Below are 10,000 nucleotides of genomic sequence, written 5' to 3'. Positions count from 1 at the left end.
CATCGGTGGGGATTTCATGCTCCAATGTCATCACGTGAACAATGTTCTAACAAATAATCAAACTGGCAGGACGACAGTTAGCCATGAGAATCCGGTTTTAACGACGATTCGTCACGGAAACTCGCGGAAACGAGAAGCGGAATCGCTGTCGGTTTAGAGAATATTGGTTCTCAAGTTACATACACACACATATCGCAAACACGCGTAGGTAGATTCGAGGTCTCGCTAGTTCGACGTCTTACGTCTACTTGTCCGTTTAAGTAGACGGTACCGTTGCATATTACCAACATTACAAAGGAAGAAAGAGAGAAAGAGAAAGAGAGAGAGAGAGAGACCTTCAACCTTCGACCTACGAAAAGCTATCGCGTGTTCTCGAAATCGACACAATCTCGCGTTAGCCTTTCGATCGTGTACCTTAAGCCGAAGGACAGATCTTGTCTCTTCGTTTGTCCAGTTATTTGGTCAGTTTACGAAAATAAAAAAAAAAAGAAAAAAATAAAGAACTATCTTATTTATTCGTTAAAAAAAAAAGCAGACATGAAAAATAAAAACTTAAATTGCTGTAACGTAATTGAAATCCTCTAAAGCAAAGGCACACCATTTATATCGTATTTATTTGGAGCAAACTTTTGAACGTAGAAATAAAGAAAATAGAATTAATAGTATGGATAGTACAATTTCAACAAATGAATTGTAATAAATAAATTCCCTTGGTCATATAAATTGTATAATTAAATGCGATTACCTCGCTTCGAGGTACATCGATCGATTCCCTTTTAACGTTTCGCCTAATCTACTTTCCGAAAAAAATGCCCAACGAATTCGGAAATACCGTTCGGCCACGTCGACATCATTCTTTCTTCGAGGCCGAAACGGTCCGAGGCGATATTTCTCAGCGAGCAACGTGCGCTGCGTTCACTTGATGGCCCATAAAAATTGACCGGTAAAAATGGCGATGCAACTGCGTCCTAACCGCGATTAAATACGACGTCCATTAATAGCCGTACTGTCATACGCCTGGCCGTTTTTGGCCGTTTATTTAAAGAGGGGGGTCTTGAAATCCGTGGCAAAGCTACATCTGTGAATAAAATACGGAATCCTATTGTTCTCTGGTCTATGACGTCTGCAAATTCTAGAGCAGGTGAGGGAACAAATCTCAGAGTTAATACGATATCATATTTTTACAGTCAATAAACATTTAGTAAGCGTTGCTCACAGACCCTCAACAAGTATATTAAACTCGCTTTAATGTATTAAAAAAAAAAAAAAAAAAAAAAAGAAAAAAAAAATTAGCTGTTGATGTCAGATTAGTTGAAATCGTAAAGAAATATAAATTAATAAAGAGATAAGGAGTTTTGCATAAATTTTGTCGGCGTACTGCTATTTTTATCGTAAAAATGAGAATGGGAAAGAGAGAAAAAGTCGATGATTTAAACCGGCGTCGATCGTACTCGATGTACTTGATATCCGAGCTCGACGCATTCGATGAGAGGCCGACAATTCAAGGCAAGCGATCCGCAATAGCTTCGCAATAGCTCTACGGTAGCTCGCACCGGCAATTGCAGCAGTTTTCGTTGGGAATACCCGATTTCGAACCGACGGAAGGGTTGCGCCGTTAGAGAAGAGAATTTCGACAGCTTTGCCGGGTCAAGTGAGATTAAACGAGAATTTGGTCGGTGGAAATGTTGAAACGTTGCTCGCGGTAAAACCTCGACGATTATACGAGCCGACTGCGAGTGAAACAATGCATTTTTCTCCCGTCTTCAGTCTCTCCTGTCTTCTCTATCAGTTTCTCTTATTCACAGTACTTTTTTCGTAAGCTCTATAAACATTCGGTTAGCTCTCAAGAATGCAACGACGAAGAAGTAAACAAAGCTTTTGAATAAATGCTTGTCACGAAGATGCTATCTTTTCACGTCGACGATAAAAAACAATAGAAAAAGAAAGGGAAAAAAGCGCCGGCAAACAATGCTCTCGGTAACTCAAATTTCTCCCCTTCGTTATGATTTAATCGAGCATTTCTTTTTTTTTTTTTTCCTACGTCTTATCACTCATCCGTTGTTTCGAGACGAATACCAAATGGACCTAATAAAATTTCTCTGCATTTCTTCAAAAACGTTCATTTCTCTTTCGTCTAAAATAATCGTTTGCTCCCTGTTTTTAAGAAAAGATCTTCCACGCTAAAGTTTAAGATTTATTATAGATTCGTATACTCCTCTATTTGGAATCATGTTATCAACTATTTATAACAATCTCGAAGAAAGCAATTTTCCCGTCACTCTTCTCATCCTATTTTAACAATGAACGACGTTTCTTCCTCTTTCCTTATTCTTTTTCTTAATATTTCTGATTACGTGTGCCGGGTAAAAAGCAGATGGGATGAAGTATCGAAGGGAGGAGTACGCGTCGGGGTATAAATCCGTGTAGAGTCGGTGAAACAGGCAGAAACAATAACGGGGTGAGGGTCAGATTCAATTACAAGGAATCGTGAAAGTTCCACCTCTTTCTCTAGACTCGCCTCAGAAGCCAGTATGCTCCTCTTCTCCGTCTACTTCTTTTCTTTTCCACCGTCAGGCCCCTTAACCTAATTTCGCGCTTTTGCCGGCCAACCAACCGGTCGAATGGCTGTCGAACGAAGACTAATGTTCATCTAACCGCTCATTTCTTACCGTAGTTCTACTCATTTTTGCCGCCTGAATTTTCTCAAGGTTTAGAGTTGCCTTCCTTCTCTTTTTCTACCTTTTTCATCCTTTCTTTTCTTATTTTTCTCTTAAATCCAAGTCTAAAGTTAGAAAATTTACTTCCACGTGTTACATCACACAGCAGTAAATCCCAGCAAAAGGTCAGACGAGTTTGTTTTTTCAAAGAATCGAAAATCATTTTCGTTAACGATCGTATAAAGATAGAATAAATGTAAAGAAAAACAAATGTAAAAAAAATCCTTGAGTTACCATTGAATATCACAATCAATGTCCCTATTGATCGAAGTGAATATTAAAGAGCATCAAATACGGCTACTTCAGGAATCGGCTTATATCGTTTGCGTTGCAGGTGCTCGCATTCGCATCGATAAGTCATAGACTTACGCGCCTCAGCTGTTTTTATCGAAGCGTCGAAAGCAACGACTACTCGTAAATAACGATACATGGAGGGATGGGGAAGATGAGAAAGGAAGGAAAATAAAACATGAGAAAAAAACTATCGATCATTTTGAAATTATTATATATCTCGACTAACTGTAAACACGCATTTATATGTTTTATCCTATATATATATATATATATATATATATATATATATATATTTTTTTTTATCCTTAAAACAGTAATGATCGAAAAATAGATCCAATAAAACAAGTTTTACCAATGACATTGATTGATTCGTCAAAGTGCAAACGAGATAAGAAGCACTCACTATGTAAGCTAATGTTGCTTCAGAGGTTGATCATTCTGCTTTCTACGTCCATTAACCCCTTAATAAACACATCACACGCATGCGTTTACGCAAAATCACGATACCAAGACACTCCCACTTTATTCGCATAACTCGACTCGTATAATCACGAAATCATCTCAAGCATTAAAGTAAAATATTCTCAAAGGGAATAAGATATATTAAACTTTTTAGACGTAGACGAATACAGAGTGCACGCTAGTCCTTCACCCACTTCCAATCGTAAACGAGGAACCCAACCTATGCGACGGCGTTGCAACCTGCATCCAGCATGGAAGGAGGCCATGTGGACTGTCAATCTGACCGAGGAAAGGATAGAATATAAAAATGAGCACACGAGGAGGGGATAAAGCATTATATTTCACTCCACATGGTTCTCTACTTTCTTATTTTCTCTGGCCTCGAGCAAGATTATCTAATCTTTTGAATAACCGAGCGCATAAGGGTGAGAATAGGAAGAAATAAGAAAGAATCGAGCAATAGAGTAAGTTATGCTTACCAAGGAGCACGTTAAATCCGGATCTTGAGTTTTCTTCTCGTTCTTCTCTTTCTTTCTTTCTTTCTTTCTTTCTCTCTTTCTCTCTCTCTCTCTCTCTCTCTCTCTCTCTCTCTCTCTCTCACTCTCTCTCTCTTTCTCTCTCTCTCTCTCTCTCTCTCTCTTTCTCTATTCGGGGTGTGGTTCCTTCGCGTGCGGGCGGAGCCCCACGGGATTAAGGACTTTGGACTTGGCCGGATTCGGGAAGCTCGCTTTCGTCTATATGCGTGTAAGTCTTTGAATACGTACGTATACCTATGCGTGTTTAGTTATGTCCGTCTATCTTCAATTCTTTCTCTCTATTTCCCCTTCTTCGTAACAAGCAGCAAAGTGTATCGCAGAATAAAAAAGTAAAGCTGATAAAAAAGAATGATAAGTAAAAAAGAGATGGTAAAGAGAGAGAGAGAGGGAGAGAGAGAGAGAGAGAGAGAGAGAGAGAGAGAGAGAGAGGACGAAAGCGAACTCGGTATATGTGTCTGTAGGTATACGCGTGTATTCGTGTATGTGTGCATGTACGTATAATGCGTCAGCACGGATAAAGTTTGCTTTGGTATTCGTTGGCTTAGGACAGCAACATTAGCAAGGGTTTAGGTTTCGGAAGAAATGGATCAGGACGAGGGGGAGCGGTCTAGACGAGGTCCTGCCTTCGCTAGGACATTGTTACTCCTGCTGATCCGTTTTGAAGAGACTCGGCCGGTGTCAGCTCGGTCCAACCGCGATGGCCACCCTCGCCTATCTTCACCGATGTCACTTCAACTTCTTCAGATCCGCAAATGTCCTGGAGTATCCTTTGATAAACACCCCGACGATTAGTCTGTTCAATCAAACGACTCACTGTTACGCGACATCTTCCACCAGCTCGTCACGACGTTGGCATGCTCGTCGAGAAAATAGAGAAAAAGTTTACACACAGAGAGCAGTGCTGGGCTCTCGTCGAAGCAAAGTGTCACGCACGACGCGAATGGAGTTCGATCCAAAGCGCGATGCGGAAATTCCGTGGGAGTATCGAAGCGACCTTCGAAAGGCACAACCTTCAAGATCGATTGAGCCCTCGACACAGCAACCGTTTTGACTTATTCAAAAATGTCTTGTCTTTTTTGAAAATATCTTCTCCGAGCAATAAACTCTTTGACACTTCTCTTTCCTTTTTTCGATCCCATTAAGACGACTCTAAGGGAATTACATACGCGTGTATAGTTTTTGGATCATCTGTGTCTCTACGAGGTATATAGAGATCACCAACGACTTGATCGCACAAAACAAATGATCACAAGCTGTGTCACTACTGAAGGAGGGAAAGAAAGAGAGAAGGAGAGAGAGAGAGAGAGAGAGAGAGAGAGAGAGAGAGAGAGAGAGAGAGAGAGAGAGAGAGAGAGAGAGAGAGATAGAGAGAGAGAGAGAGAGAGAGAGAGAGAGGGAAAAGGAGAAACGAAAAATCGAAGAGCACAGAACGCTTCTCACACTCGCGTAAAGCTTCAATCGAAAACACCAATCCGTGAATATCCTATGAGCGAAATGTCCTTTTCGACGAAGAACCAAGACGTGGCTCGAAGAGAAGCCGAAGAACAGAAGCGCGTAACACGCGACGAGGAAAGATGTCGAGCTGCCGCTTGCCTGGCGGTGGTGCGCGCCGCCATGACAGACTCTTGCCTCCTATCAACCCCACTCTCGCCAAACAACCCCTACTATTCTATCTCTATCGCCCTACTACCTCCCCTAACCTTCTCCCTCTCTCTTTCTCTCACGTAGTGTCCCTTGTCTATGTTCTCCTTCCAATCCCTCGTTTTCCACCACCGAGCTACCTTGCCTTGGCCCCACCAACGCAATATTGATCGGGCGGAAGGGCGGCATCCAAGAACGTAACGATGGTTTCACGGGCCCCGGACGATTTTACAAGTCACTCTCTATTCTTTCCTTTTTCTCCTTTTATTTCTACTTCTCTCTTGTGTCCTCGGCTATCTTTCTTTGTAACCCCTCAGTCCACTTTGTCCTTTTTTCGTTTCTTCCTTTACAACTTTTTCATTTTTCTTCTTCTTCTTCTTCTTCTTCTTTTTTAACTTCTTTTCTCTTTGTCTTCACCCCGAAGTATCTCCCTTTTTCCAACGAAGTTTCCTCGATATCCACGCCTTTCTCCCCTCGATACTTCTACTCTCAGAGGAGAACACCGATCGACGATGTTCGAGGACGACGCACGTGGAGCGTGGACTCGAGAACGAATATTGCAACTTTGTTTCTCTTCTACGTTGATATCTAGCAATCGAAGCTTTACGGTTCTTTTGAATGTAGATGTTTATGAGGGTGAACGATGAAAGAACTTTATTTTCTTGATTGAATTTATACCATGATCGAACGTGAAAATTAAATTGATCAGATAAATATAAAAAGGTCAATTAATAAGTTGGTATTCTCAATAAATGGTTTTAATCGTTAAAGAAGAAACGAGAGAGAAATAGAGAGAAAAAGAGGAAGGGAGAGAGAGAGAGAGAGAGAGAGAGAGAGAGAGGGAGAGAGGGAGGGATAGAAAAAGAGAGAGAGAGAGAGAGAGAGAGAGTAAGCGAAACATAAGATAAATTGATAATAATGGGAGAAGCTACAGCGTCAGCTCAGGTAGCTTTTGACACCTGATCCCCTTTCTTGCCAGACGGCAGCCTCGCCGTTAATCAAGCGCCGTTTCACCCCGTGTATCCACGACCCACAAAAGCCGAGCTTTGGCTCGTGCTGTGATGAAATGAATCCTTTGCAACCCCTAAATAATGCTGAACGCATTGACCAAACCCAACCGTCCTACACTATGCCATAAGAAATGTAACGCCCACAAATGTACGTGTATATTCGTATTGTGAATTTGTTCGGCGAAAAGTGTTCATATTTTTGCATTGTTTCTTTTTGTTTTCTCATCATCACTTTTTATCTTTCAATAACTACTTTTATAATACGTTACTTTAATACTTAAATCTATGAAAAGTCGATGATTTCATTTAAGCTGGTTAATTAATAAATTGAAATTAAACAACGCTGCTAAAATGGACAAAGCTATTGTCTACCTCGTCGAATCAACCGATATGAATTTTTTCATGAAAATTTTTCTTCGTCAGATATTTTTCATCGATACGTGACACAACGTCAAGAATTATAGAGTTTATTATTTAACGGATTACCGATGTAACACACGAGAGACTCGACAGATTGCAAAAAGCATTTAACACGATGGCAATACAGTAAAGTGCCCCTTCAATGCGAAGCAGAATAAAAACATCGGTGTCGAGCGTGACGCTCTTTCGTTCGATTATACTTAACGTTAATTAAAATTATATTCCTCCGGTTGAGTATCGTCGTTGGTGTACGAACAATTCGAATGAGTAAGTATCGAGTTACCTTGCGTATCATGCAATTTTATCGTCCGTTGATCGAAATTCGATCGAAATCCAATCGAAATCCGATCGAAACCTGCTTGCGACTACATACACTTTGTTGAAAATTTAACGAAATAAAGATTAAAACTTACCATCGAGCGTGGACTAGTAGCGATACGCCTCTTCAATGTCTGAAAAAGAAAGAAAGAAAGAAAAAAAGAAGAAATAAACCTGTTAGTTTTAAGGATCGTTATATAGGAGGTACACGTAAGAGAACTTTTGCAATTTACAGCTCGGAAAATCTTCGTTCGAGGCGATCGTGCGACCGAAGGGAGAGTGATACTCTCGAGGGTGATGGAAGCAGCATGGAACAAAGGGAAGAGAAAAAGAAAGAGCGATGTAACACGCAGGATGTGAATGAGAAAAGAGAAAGGAAAAAGTGAAAGAATAGGAGAGACACGAATATAGGAAAGTCCTTTCGCGAGAAATTCCTTTGTCTCTTTCTCTCTCGAGAATTCGACGATCCTCCGCGAGATATGATCGAAAAAGGTCGACCGTTTTCCACGTTCGTTTCTTCTCGGCAATGTGAAGAACGAATGAAAATCGAATTTTCGATATCATTTATCAGGAACGAACTTCGACGTGCGTTCGAAGACGTGCGTTCGATCTATCTGTATGAGATACTACTACACATATCGACGGATGAAAAATTTCGATTAGTCGAAGTACTTTCGTACGTAAGTACTTTCGCAAATATCCAACAAAAATTTGTTCAGAATATGAGAGCTACGAGAAATGAGCCCTTCCAACGAACTTGGAGAGTTTGCAGCCGTTAAAGGGGCTTCGTCGTTTCAAGTTTCCGCGATGTTTCGTTGTGGAAATATTTGCCTCTAAAGATAGATAGTAATATAATCGCCTTTGGTGATAGTTACCCGATCGCTTGTTTCGCCCTTCATTTCACGAAAGAACTATCAAGAGCGGTAGCACGCTTCGTCGATCTATTCTCGAAAGCTTGTCTCGAACACCTGCTGCCACTGTTTTTCCCAGATATTCGAGATTTCGAAGCTTTCCACTTTTTCCAGTTCACGCTGCTTTCTTGGCAAATTGATACGCTTATCAATTTCATTCTCGAGAAATTACGATCTAAAGGAATACAAAATGAATTCAATTTTTTCGTTGTTACGATCGAAAGGGAACGCTTAATAAAATAAATTGTCAATATAATATTCCGTATGATCTGCAATAAAATGATTTCATCGAACGTAAACTCGTAAAAATCCAAAACCAATGACTTGGCGAATCAACGAATAAGTTAACATTTCATAGAAAGCTTTCGACAAATGGCGGGCCCGATTTCTCGACGTACACGCCTGGAGGTCGAGGTCGAGGCCTCGAAAGAAATCGTACATCCGTTCCATCGGCATTCCGGCGTAACCGCGAGCGTTAATGGCGTTTCTTACGATCTCGCATAGAAAAGGAGGTAGTTTTAGGGGTGGGTAACACGGTCGATATACTTGTCATGGCTGAGTCGTTAGGCGAAAAGTAGAGAAAGATCTGGGCAGCATCAGACTACGATAAAAAAGAATATCTTCAGGGAAATAGATATATAGAAAATATATGATAAAAGTTATAGACAATTTTTTTCGTATGTATATATCATGTGAATATCACGAATTAGGCTATAATGTGAACATGATGAAATTGAAATATTTTTGTTTCATTACGCTAGAATTAATAATGTCTTCATTAACATTTTGAAAGGGTCTGAATATACCTGACCATCTGTTTCATGAATATAATTTAAACATGAATTTTCATTGTTCCGTTGTCGAAGTTAATTAAATCGTAATAAATGATTTTCGAAATGAACGTTTATATTATGAGTACGACTTTGCGAGTACAACGTTCAAGTTTGTAATATAAACGAGACAGTTTGCACGCTAAAGGACTTGCCAAGAAGAACCGGCATGAGTATACGTATGAACTATGTTGTTGTAGAAACTTCAGACTCGGTAGCGCATCTAATGTTCTTAGTCACGCCGCTTTTTCCATATCCCCACGTTTATGTATATTTTCGAATCTATGTACATATACGTACTTTTAACCCATGTAATTTAAATTTCTTAACATCATTCTCTGCAAACCACTTGCATATCTACATGTAGCAAAAGAGAGAGAGAGAGAGAGAGAGAGAGAGAGAGAGAGAGAGAGAGAGAGAGCAATAAAATGGATTTGAATAAATCCAATCGAATATTCTTTTTTAAATTCCACATCCTGTCAACTTCTTTCTCGATATAATCATATTCTCCTTGCTTCTCGCATAATTTTAATATTAAATTTTTGACATTTTTCCTACATATACGAAAGATGCCACGCACACACAGCAAGACAATATTACGAGGTTGACGAAAAGTGGAAAAAAGTAGTACATAGCCGGTACTGAGAATTTTCCTAGGATTCTTTAACGCTCGGAACGTTCGATTTTCTTCCTGTCTATGCCGACGTTGCAGGCTGACGCTCAACGTCAGTCGATTTGAGTAGCAACCTTTTTCCAGAAGCGAGGACACAATTTTTCCGACGATTTTTCCGACCGATTTCCTCCACCCACCGTTTCTCGCCAAAAGATATCGTTGAACTCGCGAGAATTCAACTCGTCTCC

At 40.2% G+C, this 10,000-nt stretch overlaps 1 protein-coding gene across 23 annotated transcripts in view; it reads right to left on the bottom strand.

The window, feature by feature from the left end:
- Positions 1-10,000, bottom strand: part of LOC124953042 (protein turtle) — a 189,689-nt gene that overhangs the window by 68,459 nt on the left and 111,230 nt on the right. For 19 of the 23 annotated variants that reach the window (XM_047503858.1, XM_047503842.1, XM_047503855.1 and 16 more), the window contains one exon: positions 7,494-7,532. The exons of 2 other annotated variants lie outside the window; for them this stretch is intronic. The gene's annotated coding sequence lies outside the window, so the exon portion shown is untranslated. Of the gene's footprint in view, positions 1-3,952; positions 5,159-5,449; positions 5,658-7,493; positions 7,533-8,273; positions 8,403-10,000 lie in introns of those variants that run through there. 2 more of the 23 variants (XM_047503846.1, XM_047503848.1) reach the window with 2 other exon arrangements.

Source organism: Vespa velutina, chromosome 11, assembly GCF_912470025.1.
Source record: "Vespa velutina chromosome 11, iVesVel2.1, whole genome shotgun sequence".
Classification (NCBI taxonomy): domain Eukaryota; kingdom Metazoa; phylum Arthropoda; class Insecta; order Hymenoptera; family Vespidae; genus Vespa; species Vespa velutina.
Note: the sequence above shows the minus strand (reverse complement) of the source record. Positions and strands in the feature narration are given on the sequence as shown.